The sequence below is a fragment of the Neopsephotus bourkii genome, unplaced genomic scaffold, assembly GCF_033783945.1.
Source record: "Neopsephotus bourkii isolate Nb327-2 ecotype Australia unplaced genomic scaffold, CSIRO-AGI_Nbou_v1 NB_1765, whole genome shotgun sequence".
Taxonomy (NCBI): domain Eukaryota; kingdom Metazoa; phylum Chordata; class Aves; order Psittaciformes; family Psittacidae; genus Neopsephotus; species Neopsephotus bourkii.
In genome coordinates this window covers 3,161,705-3,185,515 of record NW_026902239.1, presented here as the reverse complement: position 1 = coordinate 3,185,515, position 23,811 = coordinate 3,161,705, and the positions used below count along the sequence as shown (strand labels likewise).

At 38.8% G+C, this 23,811-nt stretch overlaps 1 long non-coding RNA gene across 1 annotated transcript in view; it reads left to right on the top strand.

Moving 5' to 3' along the window:
• Positions 1 to 23,811, top strand: part of LOC133225657 (uncharacterized) — a 52,611-nt gene that overhangs the window by 16,296 nt on the left and 12,504 nt on the right. The window contains exon 2 of the long non-coding RNA XR_009729227.1: positions 14,238 to 14,371. This is a non-coding gene — a long non-coding RNA (uncharacterized LOC133225657). The remainder of the gene's footprint in view (positions 1 to 14,237; positions 14,372 to 23,811) is intronic.

The following is a 23,811-nucleotide window of genomic DNA, read 5'->3' as shown; positions in this document are numbered from 1 at the left end:
CTGGTTAATTTGATATTACCAGATTATGGTTATTTCCATAGCAGAACTTTTCAGCGAACATCTCTGCCCATTAAAGCTATCAGGAAAAAAATGTTCAAACCTAGGCTTCCTTGTCTGGAATCTTGGGTTTGCAAGGTGGGTCTAATTAACCTAATTCAGGAATCCATCCTTTTTGGTACATTGGGAGGTGTCTGGTGAGAAAGGCTGAAGATCTGATCTATAAATGCAATTTCCCTGCAGGTCATTGACACTCACGTGCCTCTGTTCTTTCAGTGTCTTGTACATAGGTGATCTCCAGAAGTTCCTTCCAAACCAAACAGTTCTGTGATTCTGTGATTCCCCTTAACTTTTCCCACAGATGCCTATGAAAATTGGGTGTGCATTCCCACTGAGCTCTGGAGAAGAATGGGCAAAGCAGCTCAGATTAATAGAGACTAATGGTGCAGCGGATGTGCTCCCAGAAAGTCTTATAATGCCCTGGATGATGGTATTACCTTTGTCAGTGCAGGCATTTGAATGCTATGGCACATTCTCTAACTATATGAAGCATTCCTGATATTTCCAGTTGCTACATATTTTGATCACATTCACACAGCACCTTTCAAGGTCATTAATAAACAACAGAGAGCTAGACAGGCATCCCCAAAAGGAAGGAAACTTGTTACTTCTGTCTTCTGCAATCCACTGTCAGCACATTGACTTTTTGTTTACACCTACTGGAACAGTTTGTTATCTAATTCTGTATACTTACATCCTACATACAAGTTATCTATTCTAATGTTCTGTCTAGACAAAGACGTAAAAGTGTGAGGTTAGCATGTACAACCAGCTTTAACTCATGCTAACTCAGTAGAGCCTATGGTCCCCATGAGGCTTTAAGACAGACTATTTAGTGTGTGTTAAAGGCGATGTGTCTTGTCTGAAGCTTAAGAAAAATATAGTTTGACAAAAGCTTTAGGAAGACAGCAGTGTACATTGCTAGTCTCTTTGTGTAGCAGTTTGATTCCACAAGCTCCTGCTTCAAGTTGGCATCATATATTTTTGTAAAACAATGTGTCTTTGTTTTATTTATAAACCTGCCTATCACTTTTGCTTTTGTGGAAGACTCCAGAGTTTTATCTTGGACTGACTGAGGCTCTGTTCTCAATGAGTTTTGAACTGATGTATTTGTAGTTGCACCTAACCTGCAGTGTGGACTTCTAGCTCTGCACTGAGCTAGACAGTTAACCCTCAGAGGGTTAACTGTACTAACAATACTTGCTTTTTCACCAAGGTAGTATGTCTGCTTTAGGTAGTGTTGCCACAGTTGTCCTGTATAATACAAGTTATACTGAATTATGTGGTCAAAATCAAGTTTCCTGTGAAACATATGTTGAATTCAGTTTTTCTCAGGGCAGCATTCGCAATAGGTATCCAGAAAAGCAGGCTTTCTGAATATCAAAATTACTTGTATATAGTTTGTCTGATTTCTCATTTATTAGAAGAGTTGATTGATGCACAGAGTACTTCATTCTGAATCAGATAAAACATGTGCATAATTTTTCTCTCTAGGACTGTCTTGGATTTCCATATTTAAAATCTTGACAGCTGAAACAAGAGATGTAACCACTGTATGGGTAATGAAAAAGAAAACCAAAAAGAGACAACTTCCCCCCCCCTTAATGTCTATTGACAGCAGCCAAAGATTGGTCTCCCCTGTATTATTTTGATGTTTCTCATTTTCAGTTTCATCCTTTTTTTTTATGTGTAAGGCAAAAAAAAAAAAAAAAAGAGTCTTTCTCTAATATATTGATACACCATTTATGATAACATGAGTTTCTTATTTGTGCCAACTTGTTTTCTGTATCACTGAATATTGCTAGGTGTCAACCATTTAGGACCAACAGTATTCTGAGTTCTTATTCATTTAGATTCACTTAAGTCTTTATTGTTCAAGCCTAATGGTGGCAGATGTTATACCACTCTTTATCTCTTATTCTGCAATACACTTAAACTATATTTTAGGATATTCATTATCCACTTATTTTAATGCTGGCCTTTGTAAAAACCCATTACAGATCCTCAGACATTCTTATGTCCCTGTCAAGGTCTCTGCTAGTTCAGTTTTCAGTATTCCTACATCATATTTTTTGCACTGCTATGCCCTTTACACATTGTCTCAGTGATTCCTCTTATACATGCCCTACATAACTCACAGAGATGAGTTTCCATTTCATCCTCTTGCCTCTTTCACTACCTTTCCACTTTTTATAGTGAATTTTTCTTTTTCGATAACATAATTTTAATCTCTTCAGTAAGCTGGTTTGTGTTACTTCTTGCATTCTTATAAACCAGGATAAACCTGCTTGAAGTGATATGTAGAACCAGATTTAGTATATCCCCTCTTATCTTTATTCCCCTACTATTAAAACGCTGCACTGTAGTTCCAGTTAGGCATTTTGAGTGTACAGAGTAAGATCTTTGCTTTTACTTCACATTTGAGGAGCTCTGTCTGACCTGTCCAGGGGCCAGAGAGCCATGAACAGAGCTGATGTTGTCAGCAGGTCCCCTAAATTCATCATCCACAGAAGTTCCGCATGATGAGTTAAGCAGCCCCATGACACTTGCAGACCTGCAAGGTGGTTCTTTTTTCACAACGTGGTCAATTGGAAGCACTGTCTTTTTATAATACATACTCTGATTACAGTAATCTTCATTAGCATTGGATTTATTCACATATTTGATTTTATTAGGCAGCAGGATGATGAACACTCATCCTGCCTCATAAATGTAACTTGCACTAACCTGGTGTCACAATCTGGTGTGAGTTGCATGATCATCGTTCACACATAAGTTCTTGTGGGAGGAAGTTGTATTTCAAACGCAGACAAGAGAAATTTGATGCCATTTTGACTTGATGGGAGAAGAATGTGAGTGTTCTGTCACAGGCTGTTTGCTGTACTTTGTCTATTAGCAAAGAGATTTCATTTCATCCATAATGCACGCAAGCTGTTTCAAACGATAAGGCAGAACAAGAGACTTGTTAAAGGGTGGTCTGCTTTTGCTGAGGTGGGCATGAAACTCCGGTATTGTTTGTCATTACCCTGCCAACATAATAGGAATGAAGTATGGAAAACACTCCAGATCTTCATGTCATAAGACGAAGAAGTTAAGTCATAATTATTTGAAAGTTCAGAAACTGGGCACTATCTTCTGTGGCAGAGGTATTCTCTTAGGTGGAAGGTGAGCATAAGCCCATGTACTGTTTTTTTAGGTTTCCTCTCTTACCCATAGGGCCCCAGTATTCTTATGGAACAGTGGGAGTATAGAATGATCTTAATTTTCCCTTGTGCTGCTCCCCTGAGCAATATAACGACAACAAATCATCTTCTTTTAGAAAGAATAGATCCATAAAAAAAAATATTCCCCTTTCTGCATAAAGTGTGATCAGCCCAAGGTTATGGGTGCCAATAGTGCCTAATTACTTGAGCTTTCTGTAAAGTTGTAAGAACAACTTTACATTCTTTCATTATCTTGAGACAGGTGGAACACTGATCATTAAAAATTTAGTGCTCTTCTCATTTATTTAGAACAAGTGCAGTATGAGAGGTAGTTGCAATGAAACCAGCGATGCTGTTACCCTTGAGCCAGATATGAGGCTCTTTCTTGAAAGAATGCTGTATATGCACACGGTTTGCTATCATTCATGGTAAAGTCACAGGATTTTTCAGAAGTATCTATTAGTTTCAGATGCGTCACTTCTGTGGTGCTTATCTTCATACAACTTAAGAGGAGCCTGATTTTCAAAGAGCAGGTGTCCATCATTTTGTAAAAATCCAGCTATATTAAAGTGTCACTCAAGTTGAGGTATCCAGATGTACTAAGCCATTTTTTGAAGTCTTGTTCAAACCAACATCTTCTGCAAGACTTTGTAGTCTAATTCAGCCAAATACAATGTATAGAATAAAAACAAGATGAGGCTTGAGAAGAGAGAGAGAAACATCAAAGGGAACAGAATGAAAACGTAGAATTTGTCATATCAGAGCAGACCATTGATCTGAGGAGGACGGTGTTCTGCTTCCAGCTGTGGTCAGTACCCTGCAAAAGAAGGGCCAAAAAATGTGATTCATAATGTGACACACAAAAACCCCCCAAAGGTTTTTCTTGTGTTGTTCACTGTAAATAGATTGGTTAGAGTAAGAATGAGGCGGAACTAGAAGTCATGCATGCCACTTGATAGTTGATGAAGGAAGCATATCTGTGTCTAACACACAGGCAAAATGCTATGAGACTGGTTCATCCTTAGAAAAATATGATCCCTGAAATGCTGCCAAATTCAGTGCCTGCATGGATTATGTCTGCCTTTTTTGTTTGCAAGGTGAATTTATTTGGAATGATAAATCTTATTTTTTTCTGATTGCTCAGAAAACTTTTATGATACTCATTTCTCCTTTGTGCAGGAACTGTTGCTGAAGTTGGAAAACACAGCTCACCAACTAAGGCATTACTTCCTCAAAATGTGAATATAAAGTTAGGCACTGGAGGTTAACCTGTGTGTCATATCCTTTTTACTCTTGCATCAGTTCAAACTTGCTTCTTCCTAATTATCATGTTAGAAGAAGGTCTAGGAAGAATCACAGGATGATTGAAGAAGGTCTAGGAAGAATCACAGGTTAGAGGGGATCTTTGGAAGTCACCTAGTCGAAGCTGCGCTAACATTTGGTCAAGTTGCCCAGGGCTTTGCCCAGGAAACCTTTGAATATTACTAAGAATGGAAGTTTCATGATCCCTTTGTGAGCCTGTTGCCTGTTCCTTTTCCTGACCACACTTCTTATGATTTCTTTTTCCTTTGATGTATAACTGGGGATGAGGATTTGAGCCACCTGGTCTAGTGGAAAGTGTCTCTGCCCATGTTACGGGGGTTGGAACCAGATGATCTTTAAGGTCCTTTCCAACCCAAACTATTCTGTGATTCTATGATAATTGGAGTTTCTCATGATGTAAGTTTTGAGGATTGCCTCTTGTCCTGCTATGCAATGCTGAGAAGAAGCTCAGCAGCCTTCTGTCTGGCTCTTCTCCCTGCTTTAGGAAGTAGAAAACAGAAACTAGACTCTCCTTTAGCCTTTTCTCTGGGTTGAATGAATCCAGCTTCCACAACTCCTTGTCATACGTCATGTGCTCCACTAACTTTATTGGACTTCTCAGTTTGCAAATGTCTGTTTTGTCCTGGGGAGCCCCCAACTACACACAGTGCTCCAGGTGGGGTCTCTCAAGTGCTAAATTGCTGAGAATAATTGCTTATTTATAAAATGGCTCATGATTGGTTTCCCCCTCTTTCCTCTATACTAATACAAAATTGAAAACAAAGTAAGAAAACAAGATTCTAGGACTACAAAAAGGGAGAAAGACAAGCTATAACGCTATAATGCTGTGCTTAATTTTTCCTTCTGGTTCTTTCAGTTTTGCTTTTCTTTCTGCATAACAACCCAACTTCATAAAAAGGGGCCAGTGGTGCTGCTACTGATCTCAGCTAACAAACACCCTTTTGGGATGGTGGCAAGGGTTAGAGGCTTCAGCCAGTTCCAGTTTGGTCCTGTTAGTTGTTCGGGAGTGATACACCATCCATTCAGGGATGATTGAGCATCAAGTTCAATATTCCCACAGATGTCTTCTTGCATGCAAGAATGTTACTGTTTTGTGTTTTGAGGCTTTTCTGTATTTGTTCATACTGCAGACACTGCTGGCCCTATAACAAGTAGAATGTGTGTGCAATATCTTTGGCTGGATTTTTGTGCTTTTGGAAATGCTGCATGCATTAATTTGTTTGGGGAATGAAATGCTTACATGATTTAGATACAGGAATTGCTTTTCTAGTTTCTAGGTTTCGTTGCAGCTTAGACTGGGGGAAACGTTTGTGCTGGAGAAGCAAGGCACTTTCAAGACAAAATGACAGTTGAGTCTGGCTGCTCTCAGGTGGGTCATCTAGGCACATAAAGTCCCATTTAACTGTCAGAGTCCTCTGCAGGGGGAATATAACCTTAAGAGTAAAATTTTAGAAGTATTGTCAAATTTTAGAAGTATTTAGGCAACTAAGTGAACAGATAAGATCATAACACTACTTAAGAAATTTTCAGCCCTGCCATGCCTTGGTTTCCTGTTTGTGATATGGACGTGGTGTCTTCTTGCAAGGGTGTTACTGGAGATGAAATTGCATATTAAGTCTGCAAAGTTCTCAGACACCATGTTGAGTGTGGGCCATAAAGTTATTTCACCAGCTGTTATGATAGAGGGGTTTAATGTTCCTCCTATCTCAGTTCAGTCAATCTTCTGCTTTCCTTCTTCTTGTTTGCCTTTTTTCTCCTGTTTTATTGTGATATACTTCTGTTCTTAGAGAAGCATACATTGATGAATATTGACGTGTGAGTGAGTGTTGTGGAAGAGGTACATACTCGTGGATTTCTTTCTTCTGTGACACTTCTACAAAAAATTTCTGCAAAGCCATTCATGAATAAAACCCAGGCACTCAATATCACTGTGCACAGTATAAATCAACAAAGAGGCAGCCTTATGTTCGACTTTATAATATGGAGCAGAAGTGCCATCACATCATCAGATGTTGATGCTATGTCTTCCATTCCTAACTGGTTCCCCCCCCCCCCCCGCTGCTGCTAATAAATTACAAACACATTTGCTCTCATTAATCATTCTTTGCAATGGCAGAATAGTCTTTGCTGATTGAAAATAATTATTAGCTTCTCAAAAGGATTAAACCGCCTGTTTAGATTTTCATTTATATCACCATTTTTGATGGAGTGATGTGAGGGTATGTACACACCCTTTGTCTTAAAAGTAATAATAATAATGAATGCTCTGTAACAAAGACTTTCAGAAGGACGTCAGACAGAGAAAGAAAAGGCAGGCAAGGTGAGCTGTGGAATAAATGTAGGACACAGAACTGAATATAAGCTTGTGTTAGGCAGGAAGCTTCCTACTGTAGCAGAGCAGTGATAAACACAAAGGAAAATACAGCATTCTCAACATAGCAGTGGAGAGACTTGAAATTTCTGGCTAACGTTACAATCTGAGTGGTGTAATTAATCTGGAATTGAAAGAATACCACAGATGTTTAAAATTATTTTTTCTACTGAGTCAGTATCCTGCACATTCACAAATTGTAGGTTGTGGGTTAATAGCCCCTGAGGTTCGTTACCCAGTGGGCCTTGCTCCAGGCTTTGAATTTGCACTCAGCAAAGTGTATTTGGATTGAGACAATTTCCGAAAGTTTGGGCCCCAAGGTTTTAAAATACAGTGTGTTTGCTCTTCAAGTGTTCTGCAGACACTGGGATGGAAGTGCTTGCTGGAGAGCCAGAGGTATTAAAACAAACAAAAAAAGGGTGAAAAAAAGGATGCAATATAGGAGTTAGCACATTATATTTCAGAATGGGATGTGGTGCGAAGATGCCCAGATAGTATAACCCTATTAACGTCTTATGCCCAAAGTGTAACACTGCTAATATGGTATTATATTTGCCTGCTGAAGGGCAGGACTTACTAACTAGATTCATATTCTATACTAATTTGATTGCGCTGTCTTGGGACCTGATCTGATGTATTCATGTCATGCAGTACAGCTCTCTGTGTAAGTACTAGCTAGTTTGGGTTCATTACATGATACAGGCACACCTTCTGGAATAGCTGGATGTTACAGAAAGACACATGATATGGGTCATATTCAGGTAGTGTGAAGTCCACTGAAATCCCTGTGCTTGATATTTCCGATCGGTTTTCTGTAGGCACCTTTCTGCCTTGAGCCTCATTTCATTCTAAATCATTCCTTAGAGACGGTCAGACGACCAGTTTTCTAAACATGGCACTTAGATGTGGATGGAGCTGTTAAAATGAATCCTGTGACTGTCCTGTTTTGTTCATCCTCTGTGGTGTGCTTTGAAGTGAGAGCCCAAACACTGGGAGCTCAATAACGGATTTTCTTCACCTGTGGAGATGGGACACGTGGCATTCCAGTTTGTACTCAGAAATATTTACATATTTTTTACAAAATGGAAAAGCCCCAACAAAAAGGTTGGAGATTTGATGTGATCTTTTTGTTTGGAAATCATGATGGTCATATAACAAATCTCTGAAGCAGAGCTTCCATAGCTGTTAATGAGAGGAGCATCCAGAATTGTTCTTTATGTGTTGCTGTTTATTGATGTGGCTTCTGAGAGGGAGACTGAAGTACAGCTCTTTTGTGAATTTTTTTTGGACTGATTGGTCACAATTTAGATGGTTGTTCACACACTCAACAGCACCTTGTTGACTTTAGCAGTGGAAGAAGTAGATGTTTTAAGCACTAAATGTTCAAATGGCACCTTAAATCTTAGGCTCAGAAACCTAAAGAGGTACGTAAGCATCTTGTGAACCTAACTCTGGCCAGCCCAGCATTCATTTCCTTGTGGTAAGCACTGAATATTACTTTTTTCAACTAAGATAAATTGTATGCAGATGCACTGAAGTAGTGTATCTTTTGTTCCCCATCACAATTTGTACTGAAAATCACAATAACAAAAGCTTATTAGGATTTCTGGTTGTATAAATGGTTTTGTGACATGGGTCAAGGAACCCTTGACTTAATTATATAACTAGCCTCTGGAGCATTACTTCTATGACTGTAGAATGGGAATCTTAATTTCTCTTGCACTCCGCAATGTTTAATTAGTGTGCAAGGTCTTCTGGCAGGTTTAATTTCTTAAAGTGTATGCAAGCATTTTAAGGACCTATGCACCGGGATCCCCATTTCCACCGAGTGCTGCAGTGAAACAGATAAGATGTGCCATGTGACAGGGTGCATGGCACAGGGTGCTCTGCAACTATAAACTTGAAGTCAGTGTCTACTCCAGACAGCTTGCAATCTAAATACCAGTGATTTATTTTAGCAGATGTTTACATAATTCTTATATCAGTGTGAAAATTATCTGTGAAAATATTTAAAAGTAAATGTAATTTATTCTCTCAAAGTTCAGTATCCGGTTCCTAAACCTGGAGCTCCATATGGAGGTTTATTTACTAGAAGTGTGTCTGCTACATTATGTGTAGCAGTATATGCTCTTCCTTCCCTTTTAACAGGGTGTTCTTATTCCTATGTGCAGATTACATTCTGAGCATACTTAGTACCAAACACTTTATTTTTGGGTCACCTTGGAAGACATTTCAAAGAAATGTGTACACAGAAACAAGCTAATGAATTTCCTGTTTTTCTAACAGACCACCTTAATAAATATTTGAATTGATTCTTTATTGTATTGCTACTGTTGTGTCCTTAATTCAGACTTTTCCATGCACAGCTGTTTAAATGTACAGAGATCAACAGGTTCGACTAGGTCAGATCTGCCTGTATTTTGCATGCATAGACCATTTGATTTTATGAGGGAAAGGAACTGATCTAACCTTGCAGCTAATAGTTACAGGTTGACTTGCATAATGAGCTGATGGCAAAGCTTTCCTTGTCAACAAGGAAAAGCAATATTGGATTCAAATTAACAAAGTTGTAGAGAAGGATAAATTATAATATACTGATCCTGGGAATTAAGGCAACAAAATACATGTCTGTCTTCCACATGTCGATGTAATCCCTACTGTCTCTGGATTCAGACCTCCTTTGCAAGTCACTTCATGCAGCCAGATGGAAAAGAATTTTCCTCAACTCCCAACATGTGTTCAGGGAAGACTCTCACTCCAGTGAAAACCATGATAACTTCATGGCACAGCCATCTGATATGTTGGTGGAAGGACCCTTGACTGGGTCACTTCGGACACCAACAGCATCATGTGGAATGGGAAGGAAAGTTTGGGAGGTATAGAGTTGCTGCTACATCTTCCAGTATGGGCCAAGAACTTCCTGAGCTTTATACCACAAAACTTTTTTGCAAGTCAAATTTGTTTGCATGCTATCTCCCCTGGGTATACCTCTGCATGTTAGCACCCAGTTACGTATTTCTACCCAAAGATCTTAAAATTACATGGTATATAATTTTAACCCCTGAGCTCTTTGATTATGAATAATTCTACAGTTACAAAGCAGAAACACAAAGGATGACGAAAATAAGGGATTGAAAACCAGTAACTTTGGAGGGTAATTTTTAATAAAAACATTGGCATGCTTTATTAAAATAAGGGGTTCTGTACAGCAAAATACATTTACTTCTAGAGACATTGAGAAAGTGGAAATAGACAAAGTAGCACTGAACATTCATTCTCTTTTTATGCACTTTTCCTTTATTAACTTGGTTATCATATCTTTTTTATTACCAGCTCTGGATTTATTTTTATACTGTTTGGGGCTGATCCAGTATCTTCTTACCAGGAAAGAATTTTCTTTGAATAGGGAAAACAGGTTTTTGTACTTTTGTTTGTTGATTTTGTCTGCTCATTAGAGTTCACTTTTGTTTGAGCTGTTAACAATCTGTCACTGTACCTTCAGAGTGTCCCTGGATTATTCCTTGATAATTGTCAGTCTGTATAATACAACAAATTATATAAAAAAGGCATAGGATATAACAGAAGGTTGTTCTATAATTTGTTGTAATTGTTACTTTGACTCACATTGTCTATTCTAAACAAATATTATTGCAATTACTGGAAGTCAAGAAATGATTAAAAAAAAAAAAAAAGACCCCAAAACGTATAGGCTTCTATTTCAAGAGAGTTATTAATAGGAGGACCAGAACTTAACTGCAGCATTAATAAACAGTATGTGGTTCTGTGTTTTTAAATCCAGCAAAACTAAAATATATTGTGTGGATGAAACTGAAGTGTATTTAGACTGTTTTATTTTGCTTGGTGCTAGGATAGAATGTGAAACTAAATATATTCATCCAAAGATAACTGAAGTTCCTGCTCCTGCTTCTATTTCATCATCTGTTAGAAATCTCCTAGGTGATTAAACTAATGCACTGTAAAAGAATGAATCAGTCCTGCAGAGCTCTTCTCTGTACAGAGAATAACTTGCTCAGTTAAGTACTGTTGGGATTTTACTAAATTAAAATCCTAGGAATTTTTGTACATAATACATTTTATCTGTGAAAACGGAGCAAAATTTTATATGTGACTCTTAAACTAAATTCCTATGGTAATTAATAAAGAAGATTTGAATACCTTTCTGGTAGAGTCATCTTTGACCAATTTAATAACTTGATTTTCTTAACAGAGGAAAACCCTTATCTCTCAAGGCTTGTGGTAACATTGGGATACACCATGAAACTGTTAGAAGAATCAGAGAGTCTGTTCTTTGTTGGGAAAAGATGAATTCAGACTGGAAACTTATCTTTTACTGATTCAGGTGTAACATAGGCTTAGTAATTATTTAATATTTATATTCCAGTTCCTGTGTGGGCTCCAGTAGATCCCTGAAACTCTTATCTGAAGCATCAAGTCTCCATTGTGTACCAGCACATGAAAATATGACCTTCCCTAAAAGCTAAACTCACTGGACCTAGATAAGGCTGCTTACATATCCAGAGCTGGATGATTTTAACTATTCACTTGTTTACAGATAAACATGAATATTGTTCTTTGTGTGTCTGGCAAAGATAGGCAAAAACTGTAGTTGGAGATATTCTCTTCTAACAAATACATGCGTTTGCCTTTTTTTTAGTAGCTTTATTTTACTTATGTTACTTATTGCCACTCCTTCTTGGCCTATTTTCTTGTGACTGGTATGGTAAAGGGGAATGACAAGAGTTAAAAAAGAGATAGAGAAGTTAGTCAGCACAGAGATGGCATTTCATGAATGGCATTTTGTGATTGTCGCATGGAATAAAAGTACATAAATGTAAATAATAAGATATATATAATAAATTTATGTTTTTCAGAGCATTCCTTCTGGAACTTTTGGTCTCGAGCTGCAACTTACACTTGTCCATTTTACTCAGTGTAGTTGTGCGTAAAGACTATATGAAATCACTGTAATCTAACAAAAGCATCCTTTTATTATATGGCATAGCATTTATGTGTGCATTCACTATCTAATTCTAATACAGTGTTTGATTTTTGACTGTAGTAAACAGAAATAGTTCAGCTTTAATATGGTATAGGCTCTTCCAGTTTTTAAAGTTTTCTTTCAAAATTCCATGTAAACATCTTACTGTACTGCACCCATAGTATCTGCACAACATACACAATTCTGTAGATTGCTAAATCATTGTTAAATCTGATTGAAATTAACTGAATTGTGAAAAAAAATAAAAATTGTACGCACTTATTTGGATTTATAGAATCACAGGATCACAGAATGTTTTGGGTTGGAAGGAACCTGAAATATCACCCAGTTCTAACCCCCTGCCACAGCCCGGGAGAGCTTCCACTAGACCAGGCTTCTCAGAGCCCTGTCCAGTCTGGTCTTGAACACTGCCAGGGATGGAGCAGCCACAGCTTCTCTGGGCAACCCGTGTCAGTGTCTCACCAATTTCACAGTAAGAATTTTTTCCTAATACCTCATCTTAATATACCCTTTTTTAGTTCAAAGCCATTGCTCCTTGTCCGGGCACTACATGCCCTTGTAAAAAGTCCCTCCACAGATTTCTTGTAGGTCCCTTTTAGATACTGGAAGGCTGCTATAAGGTCTTCACAGCTTCCTCTTCTACAGAGTGAGTAACGCAAACTCTCTCAGCCTGTCTTCATGGGAGAGACAGCTCAGTCCTCAGCCCTCTGATCACCTTACTGGGCCTCCTCTGGACTTGATTCAATAGGTCCATGTTCTCCTTACGCTGGGGGCCCTAGAACTGAACACAGTACTCCAGATGAGGTCTCATGAGAGCAGAGGGGCAGGATCACCTCCTTTGACCTGCTGCTCATGCTCCTTTTGATGCAGCCCAGGATATGGTTGGCTTTCTGCAAGTGCACAATGCCAGCTTGCTTTGAGCTTCTTTGTGAACCAACACGCTAAGTCATTCTCCTCAGGGTTGCCCTGAATCTATTCTCTGCCCAGTCTGTAGGTGTGCCTGGGATTGCCCCGACCCAGGTGTAAGACCTTGTACTTGGCTTGGTTGAACTTCATGAGGTTGGTATTGACCCACCTCTCAAGCTTATCAAGGTCCCTCTGGATGGCATTCATTCCCTCCAGTGTATCAACTGAACCACACAGCTTGGTGTCATTGGCAAACTTGATGAGGGTGCACGTGATCCCACTGTCCATGTCACCGACAAAGATGTTGAACAGTGCTGGTTTTAATGCTGATCCCTGAGGAATACCAGTCATTACTGGTCTCCACTTGGAGCTGTTGACTGTAGCTGTCTGAGTGCAATCATCCAGCCAATTCCTTGTCCGCCTAGTGGTCCATCCATTAAATCCATGCTGCTCCAATTTAGAAACAAGAGTGTCATGCACAACAGTGTCAAATGCTTTGCATGAGTCCAGAAGACGATGTTGGTTGCTTTTCCCTTACTCTCCAGTGCTGTAACCCTATTGTAGAAGGCTACCAAATTTGTCAGGCATGATTTCCCTTAAGTGAAGCCATATTGTTCATCACCAATCACCTCCTTATTTTCTACATACTTTTCCAGGAGGATCTGCTCCATCCTGGGCTGCATCAAAAGAAGCGTGACCAGCAGGTCGAAGGAGGTGATCCTGCCCCTCTACTCTGCTCTCGTGAGACCTCACCCTGGAGTACTGTGTGCAGTTCTGGCGTCCTCAACATAAAAAGGACATGGATCTGTTGGAACAAGTCCAGAGGAGGGCCACGAGGATGGTCAAGGGACTGGAGCACCTCCCGTATGAAGACAGGCTGAGAAAGTTGGGGCTGTTCAGCCTGGAGAAGAGAAGGCTGTGTGGAGACCTCATAGCAGCCTTCCAGTATCTGAAGGGGGCATATAGGGATGCTGGGGAGGGACTCTTCATTAGGGACTGTAGTGATAGGACAAGGGGTAACGGGTTAAAACTTAAAACAGGGAAAGTTTAGATTGGATATAAGGAGGAAATTCTTTCCTGTTAGGGTGTTGAGGCACTGGAATGGGTTGCCCAGGGAGGTTGTGAATGCTCCATCCCTGGCGGTGTTCAAGGCCAAGTTGGACGAGGCCTTGGGTGATACTGTTTAATGCGAGGTGTCCCTGCCCATGGCAGGGGGCGTGGAACTTGATCTTAAGTTCCAACCCTAACTATTCTATGATTCTATGATTCTATGATCTTGCTGGGCACCAACGTGAGACTTACTGGCTTGTTCCCTTTTTTCCTTTTTAAAAATTGGGTTATGTTTTCCGTTTTCCAGACAGTGGGAACTTCACCAGACTCCCATGACTTCTCAAATATGTGGCTTAGCCACTTCATCTGCCAGTTCCCTCAGGACTTGCAGATGAATCCCATTTGGTTGCATGGACTTGGGCACCTTATGGAATTCAAGAGGTAAATTTAATTCAGTCATGTCTGTGCCTTTTTATGCTTTCTGTTTGTGAACACTTAAGAACTTGATGCTGAGAATATTCTAGGAGTATTGAAGGCTGAAGACTTTATGAAAACCATTGTTTAATATAGTACTAACACAGTGAGATTCCTTTGGGCCTTTTGTAATAATGCTTGTGATGGCAATGGGGAATAATGCTTGTCTTTATAAAGAGATGGTGGATGTTGAACTTGATTTGGTATAGGGCCTTTCTTGTTCAAATTCAATGTTACACCAGTCGGGGAAGGCTACCATACTTAGGAAGTAAAGCTGATAGTTTTCCAAAGGAAAATTACAAAGTGATGTAGACCTATTATAAATCTACTTGAAAAGACCAGTATTGTCACGGAAGGGTTTCTTGTGCAATAGCACTTGGCAGAATAGAAAAGAGGATTGCAGTTTAGAGAAAGGAGTTTATAGCAGCTCAGCATAAAATGCTTTTCTTAGTTATTTTGGAACAGTACATTCAGTTGGCTTTTGACCTGGTGTTCTCCTAAATCAACAGTAAAGGTCAGACATAAATAAGATAATTTTGATGCACTGGTAATTAAGAAGGTATTTTAATTCAGGGCAGTAACTTATCGGAAATGAAGAATGCAAACAGACAGATACAAATAGAGGGGAGAGCCTTTCCGAGGCTACTGCCTAGGAATAACCTTTGAGCTCTGATCCTGCATAGTACAGTACTTTGTCCACTGTGGAGGGAGGGCTGATTTAGTTTTCTCTTCTGCTTTTTTTTTCAGTGTAAAGTCACTGCAGAGTTCTCTGCTCAAAGAATGTTAGTGACATGGCAGAAGTTGTTGTAAGTGAGGATTGCCAACACGATTTCTATGTATGTTTTCTATTTCCGTGACAAACATTGCCCCAAACAAGGGAGCAGTGGTAGCTGACAGATTAAGTCAAGGCAGATCCTGAAGGAAAGGTCTCCTTTTAAGGAAGAGGTGGCATTTTGACAACTGGCAGGTCAAGGAATTTCATCAGGAAGGTGACGATCTAAATTGCTAAGGAGTCCAAAGGTAGCAAGGTAGTGAGCTAAGGGGAGCAACAAGATGGCTGGAGCATGAATAGGCATGTTAATGAACTTAAGAGTAAAATGGCTGCTAAATAAAATAATAAAGTACACATTCTCTTATTTAAGTCAGCAATTGTATTGGAAGACAGCAAATATTATACTTCTACTTATAAAAAGCTTCAATGATAACCTGGAGAATTACAGCCCAGTAAGGCTTATTTCAGCTCTTTGCAACTTTATTGATAGGATGATTAAAAATACAGTTATAAAAAAATTCCAGAAATACAGTCTGATGATATGGTAGGGAATAATTGCACAAATTTGTAAAGGAATATTTACCTTACTGATTCTTTGCATGTATAAATGGTACATTAGATGAATGAAAGACAGTTGATAAAGTACATTTCTATATGTAATCACTGATACATCTGAAAGTGACAGGAAACAAAGCCAGGTAGATTTCCCTAAAAAGGTGGCAAGAGGAGGTAGAAGACTGAAATTCATGTCTTCCTTCTGAATCAATGTAGAAGACAGGTTTGATCTTACATTCTCTATGTTCAAAATAGCTGCTCAAATCGGTGAATTTTGGAGATCCCAAGGAGTGAATTTTTTGTTCCCTTTGTTCTGATAGGATTTACAATCCCTAGCAGAATGCCTGTCTCAGATGAATTGATGCCTAAACCCCACCCATTTCCTCTGTTTCACTGCTGACTTGCTTAGTGGTGTCACATTCAGACAGCTTTGGGAATGTCTTTAGCAGCATATTAATTTCATGCAAGTGTGCCATTAAGCATCAAGGTATATCTGAGCTAGGCACAGTAATGCTTTAGCATTTTTGATGTTCTGAGCAATGTAGTACTCTGAGAAATTAACATTCTGTGTGGATAAAAGAGTACAAAGCAGAAAAAAGAATATTTTGTTTTTCTCAGGGTAAAGAATAACTTTTGAAGTACCTCAGGGTCCCATATATGGGTAGAATTTGGTCTAATTATTAATAATTTGGAAAATGGAAGACTAGTGAGGATTAAATTCTATATGTGCTCCCAAATAATTTAATTAAAGTCAAAGAAATGTGAACAAACTGGCTGCAATGTTGCCGCAATGGTGGGATAAAATCAGAGTTGCTTTAAAGTGGTGATCCTAAAATGCCAGATTACTATCACACCTTCAATGGCTTTAAAAAAAGGGTGTGCAATGACACAATATCTCAAATGAGTGTGCAGATGATATAATCAGAAGAATTCAGAATAAATTTATGAACGAAATGACTACTAGTAAAAGCATGCACTTTCTTTTCATCAGACTTTTAATGGATGAATTATAGTATTATTTGATATGCTCCTGTGTGCTGTCCACAATCTACTTTTCACAGCTCAGCAGAACTCCATGGGAACCACAAGAATTTGGTTTGGGATCTCTTGGCCTAAGAAAAGCACTACATATTGAAGGGCACAATTTTAAGTATTTTTACTTCTTAATGGTTTTTAAAACCTGAATATCACTGCTCTTTGCTCAGTGAAGTGCTTCGGTTACTAGTGCCTGGAGCTGAACTCAGGCTTCCTGTCTGCCTACCCACCGGCTTCAGCAGTTCTCTGCCAAAGGTCTGCCTGCCTAATGGTGTTCAACCTTTTTTGATTTGTAGTACCTTGAGAAATTCCTTGTAGAGTTGCAGGCTCTGAGTAATAAGTGCAAGTGTTCTGATAATAGGCTTGCTTTCCTTTTTTTTTTTGTTTTTAAATGACCACATGCAGATCCCAGGAGTAGTCCATAGGGATCCAGGAATCCTTCAGTGATAGGTACCAAAAAAAACCCTCCAGTTCAACAACGGTTTTTAAAGGAGCCTTTAGTTGAAAACTCTGATGATTAAGATTAGAACAATTGTACCTAAGCATATGCTAAAGTGTATTTTGCATTTCATGCTGTACCTATTTTCAGCATCACTACTTTATGTTTTCCAGTTTAAATGCAGGCCCTTTGTTTTCACTGAAGTTGAAAGGGAAGACATTCTGAAGTAATTAGAACATTACTGCTCTTTTCAGCATTAGTGTTCCCTTTATTCTTACAGTTAAAAAGTATAAAAAAAATCAAATTAATGGACTTCAGAGACTTGGTGGGTGCATGGGCCTGGAGAAGCAGCAGGGAAGCAATATACTTAATGTGGTGAGAGGTGAGATAGCAAACTTTTGTGTACCCTATGTACCATGTATTAATCTCCTGATAACTGCTTTCACATTTGAACCTTCTGTCTCTTATGTGAGATCCAGCAATCTCTGCTTTTTCTGTTCTGGGAGCAATTTTCCAAATCATTAATTTTCAGTGGCCAGGCTTCAATTAGCTTAATCAGGCATTGATTAGATTTCTCAGGTCCCTGGCATTTATTTTCCACCTTGCCTATATGGTTCCTTGACTCCATTACCTGATTGTTCACTTATTGCTTATAAGGTTGATTCCTCTCCATTAACATTCCCTGATGAGAGGTCTCGTTAGCCTTCCAGCTAGCCACTTTCATTAGTGATGGTGGCAATTCATGGTAAAGGCCAGTTTCTACTGCCCTTTCAAAGCAGGATATTTTCTTCTAAGTAGTGTTACTGCTTCAGCAATCTGTTCTTAGATGAGATGAAGGTGATGCTTATAAACAATTCTGACCCAAAGAGAAAACACTTTATTTGGAATATACTTCATACTTTGTTTAGAAAGTTGTGAAATCGTAGGAAATGAATGAAGTGATGGTTTTTCAAAGCATACTTCATGCAAGTTTAGCTTTTTTTTAACTTCTGCTTTTCTCAGTGTCTAGCTTGATGTATTAAACTGCATTTTCATAGCCAGCACTCATGATGTGAGGGAGTTTGATGTGGTTTTATAATCAAGGGTGATGTGAGGCACATGTAGACTCCATGTCTCCATAGACTGCAGTCCTTGTAGACCCCATGCCCTGTTCCTAGATACCAGTTGCTCAGCAGCAAAAACTTGGGTGCAGACTCATTCCTCATGATGCATGTTTTTGAGGAGGTTTGAGCAGCAAGACAGGTGAAGGATGAACTTGAAAGTGAGGGACTGGATGGAGCTGGAAATTGGGACTTCAGGTGAATTTTTCTAGGTTGAAAAGCACTTTCTTCTCTCTAAATCTAGTAAAGTCTAACACTGTCTGTGGTCAGATCTGTTCATTATGCTTTGTTTTTGCAAACAATGTGTTCTGAAGGCACAGACCTCTCTTATAAATGTTTTGTTTGAATCATGTTTGCACTAACTTGGACGAGACAGACATGAACGTAAATGAGCTTGTGCCAAAACTGATAGCAGGGAAACTCTGATAGCACAGAGTTTCATTTTCCAGGACTTTGTTTACTATCTGTGAATTTAAAACTCTAATAAAAAGTCATCTTAATAATAAAATATAGTTTCCAATTAAAAAATATGGAATCAGATCTTCAAACATTTTTTCTATGGCTTTTCGGGAGAGTTGCCAACATTTCCAAGTTTTTTTGTAATTAAACCAAAGTTGCTTAACTTCTGTTTTGATCAGTCAACATTTCTGAAAAAATGACGTTTTGCCAGGAAGCTCCTAAACCACTCTAATTTTCACACACTTGTATAATTAAATATATGATTTTTCTTCTCTGAATCCTAGGACATACACATGCCTTCTAATTTAAATAATAATGGATAATAAAGGATCATCTCAAGATTTAGTATTTGGTGGTTTATTTTTGCAGATTGTTCTGAGAAATACTTTGAGCACTAGTTTCAGCTTTTGTTCAAAAAATGATAGTACAAGGAATGTGTAAAAACCACTTTTCATGATCACTTTCTTCTTACTAGTTAGGTGGAACAGTGATTAGGTTCAATGTGAGACTGTTCTGAAGCTCATTTTCTCTTTTTTGTACTCTTTGTTTTAAAGATTTATTGTAAATTGCTGGATTCTTTATTCATTTTGTTGTTTATGCTTTGTGACATTATGATGTTCCCCCTAACTGTAATCACTCATGTGAGATGTGTAAAATATGGCTTTTGAAAATAAGTTTTCTGTCTTGAAATTACTCTAAATTTATCTTTTAGGGGATTGCAATTTCAAATATATGAGAAACATTCTTTGGCTTTCTTAACTCCCTCCCCCCCCCCCCGCTGTTTTGAACCTTCCCCTCCCTTTTGAATCAGAGGTCCCCTTCAGCAAAGAAATTTTCAAGTCTAAAGCTATCTTTCTGTAGGAACCATGGTCTTCTGTGATTAAAAAACCCTTTGAGAACATCTGACAGTTCATCTCTGCAATTAGCGATTTTCAATTACTACATACAGTATGGCAAGGAGCATTAACATATAACTAGCTCAGAAGTCACATTCAGTGTCATCACTCTTTCGGTTTTGGTCATTAGCTGTCACTGAGGTTTCTGGACTTATTGGAGCCATCTGGGGGCACCATGAGTTTGGATTGTTGCCTTTTCTGACTAGTGAAGGCCATTGCTGACTCATTGTATTGCTTAGGCAGTTAATAACGCGCTATGAAGAACTACTAGGAAGTGGTATTTTGGTACTCACAGAGGCAATAATGTGGGGCTCATGTTGCTCCAGAATCAATGGTACAACTCTAACAACCCTGCCAGCTGTCCCATTTTCAGTTTTTCAGCTAGAGGTTATTGATAGAGTATGGGTAAATGGCCTGTTCAACAGTGATTCTTTTAGGAATAACTTTACCTTGTTCACTCAGCTGAACCATCTTAGTGTATAGCAGATGTGAAAATGGTTGCCCTGAGATGCTTTTCCTTCCTTCTTGGATGGTCCCAAAGGGCACTCTTAGGTGCTATACTTCAGTATTCTTCTATAGGTGTATTCTAATAATTTATTTAGAAACCCCTCAACTCCAACATATGCATAAAATGAGATGCTGGATTTAGGGAGAAGTTACAGGTCTTGGTGGAAGGTACTTGTTAAGACACTTTGCCTAGCTCTGGCTAGTCGGAAAGCTGGTGTGGCACATGTTCCCATATTTTTGTTTTTTCTGCTGATAAAACAAATATGCCCATGTATTTCACATCCCCACCTTGCAAAAAGCTGTGTGTCCTTTTTACCTTCTGCGTGGTCCATGGAAATATTCCTCTATGAAGCAGTATCCTGAGATCTCAAAACCGAGCTTAGAAATGTTGCTTGAATTTATTTAAATGAGTTCTTAAGGAAGTCCTGTGATATCCTTATGCTGACAGCTCAAAGCTTCTGACTAAAGGTGAAGTTATTGGTTTTAATTAGAGCTGATCTGGATAAAAGGAACAAGATCACAATAAAATTCTCATAAAAAGTTAATTTCTATTTTTCATCAAAGCTTTCTTTCCACTGAAATTTCCTTAGAGGCAGAGATTAGATCTATCTAAATTTAGGTGCTTAACTAAGTTGCCAAAAACCAGAGCTTAGTTTTCGTAGATTTTCTCTGCAGTCAAGGGAGAAAGAGAGACAGGAAAATTCAGAAGGATTTTAAGTCTGGTTTATGTAGGCTGGGTTGGACATTGAAGCAACGTGTTTTCCTCTATTGACTATACAGGACAGATAACAACAGCCGCGTAATTTTGCAGCTTGAGAAAATAAGCTTAGATGAATTGCAGAGATGTAGGAGAAAGAATCTGGACCTAAGCATCTTCACTGCAATGTGGATGATGTGGCTCGACCTCCAGTTGTCCCATATGGTCTGCCTCAGGGAACGTAGCTGGTGTTGGGCAGGGAGGTAGTGATTGAGCATCAAAGTGAGCCACTGGCCCCCCCGAGTTGTATATTGCATAAATGAACCAGGAAATATTTATGACTGTTTAGCAAACCTGCTTCTGCTAGAGAGACTTAGCTGTGGCTGAAAGGCTTAATCTAAACTCCAGAGAGTTAGCTGTGGAGAATTTTATTCCTTAATAGATATTCTTTCAAGAAAGCAAGAATAAAAGCCAAGAACTGGTCAAAACCCTAGTACCTCTTTCCTCCAAAACATTCTGAAGTAGCTTGAACACAAAACTTATGGCTGAAATTCAGCTTTGTATAAAACAAGAGGTTTACAGTATTCGTTCTTCATGTATGTTTGTTCTTATTTTGTCTTTCTAAAAAATAACACATGAGCATTGTAACTTTGGGGACTAATGCTCTGAATTAAAATTATTGCATACCTTATTAACTGCTTCAGCTTATGTGATGATTAGAAGTAAGCCATATATTCTTGCTAAAAGTGAAAATAAATATGGTACATTTTGTTCAGGATCTAAATGGAAATAAATTATTTTAGTTCCATTTAGATCCTGAACAAGGATGGTTCAGGATCCTTGTTTAGATCCTGAACAAGGGTAGGAGGGGGCGGGGAGGGCTTTGGTTTGAGCACTCGTTTCCTGAACAAGGAAGGGGGGTGGTTAGTAGGTTGAGAGAGGTTCTCCTTCCCCTCTACTCAGCCCTGGTGAGACCTCATCTGGAATATTGTGTCCAGTTCTGGGCCCCTCAGTTTAACAAGGACAGGGACCTGCTGGAGAGAGTCCAGCGCAGGGCAACTAAGATGATTAAGGGAGTGGAGCATCTCCCTTATGAGGAAAGACTGAGGGAGCTGGGTCTCTATAGTTTGGAGAGGAGGAGATTGAGGGGTGACCTTGTTAGTGTATATAAATATATAAAGGGGGAGTGTCACGAGGATGGAGCCAGGCTCTTCTCAGTGGCAAACAGTGAGAGGACAAGGGGAAATGGGTACAAATTGGAACACAAGAGGTTCCACTTAAACCTGAGAAGAAACTTCTTCTCAGTGAGGGTGACGGAACACTGGAACAGGCTGCCCAGGGAGGTTGTGGAATCTCCTTCTTTGGAGACATTCAAGACCCGCCTGGACATGTTCCTGTGTAACCTTATCTAGGTGTTCCTGCTCCGGCAGGGGGATTGGACTAGATGATCTTTTGAGGTCCCTTCCAATCTCTAACATAGTGTGATACTGTGATGCTGTGAAATTATTGGTTTTAAATGGTGAAGAGTAGTGTTATATATTTTATATTTATATATATACACACAGAGAGAAAATACATTATGATAGGATGTTTTTTCAGTGTGAATTGGGGTCAGCCACACTATTAATGATTAAAATACAGTGGGTCATCTCATGCTGGTATGAATAGTACTATTCTATCACAGCACTTTGTTAATGAAATACGATGCATGTATTGTGCCAACAGAAAAAATATTTTCAATTTTTATAAGAAATAAAAAAAAAAATTCTGCTTGTAAACTCTGTTAATTTCCACCTGTATATTTATCCAAGGCCTCGGAGGCAGTGATAAACAAAATCCTGAAAATAACTTTAAAATATAGAGAGTTTAAAATCTGATATTTGAAGAAGTTTTAAGAGCTAGATGTAAGAACAAGGACCTGTTGGAAAGGATTGGTTTTTCCTTTTAGTTACCTTTTCTGATTAACAACACTGGAAATATTCCAGGCTTTAAGTTATGATTTTTATTAATACAAAAATCTCTCTGGGATAGATTTTGTCTGCCTTTGTCTTTAGGAGTAATCTGGGGAGAAAGAAAAGCAAAGATTTCTGGAACTTCTTATGACCCTGAAATATTAAACTAAGTCCCAGAGAGCAGGATTAATATGCAGAGGTCAAAGATGCTTGATAAAGTTATTTTTTATACAGTTAATTTCTCACATGGCTCATACTGAATGTGCTGTTTTGCCATGTCACTCCACAATGACAGCTGGGTAAATTTATTGGATGGCAAGCACAGGAATTTCTGCAGATGGAGGAAACCTTTTTCCTGGCCAATTGATTTAAAAAGAAAATGGTTTGTCAGTGTGCAAATGCATCTGAAGGAAAAAGGGTAAAGGAATGAATTAGAGGTCAGTAGTATAGTCGTAAGTGAATCACGTAAACGCATATGTGTGCTTAGGCTGTGCAGACCTGACTGAGTATTCATTGTTCTCATGAATATTATGCTGGACCGTGATTTTCTGAGGCTTATTGGAGAATGTTGATTCAGTGAAACTGAACCTTTTTATAGACATATTTAGTTTCACCTGTATTTGGCTGGGAATGTTTTCAGGTATTAGGAGAGAATTTGGATGGCAGGAGAATACCAACCTTTCCCCTGGAATAATGCACTGGCTGAGGCACCCAGTGTGACTTGAGAATGTGTAGAGCCACCTGCCCGGGTGGGTATCCTTGAATTCCCACATTTGCTTTTGGTCCTATATTTAAGGTCCTTCACTTAAGAGAGTATTATTTAAGAAATAAGTGTCTACATACATTCTCTGAGTGTGCTGCTTCTTCCTTTTGATTTCTCCTTTTGTTTTCTTCTCATAATTTTGGATTCTGCCATAAAGCCTCTGGACCTGAGGCACCCTCCTTTTCCAATATCCCTGTTTTCCCTAAAACTTCTGATTCCAATCACTCCTAAA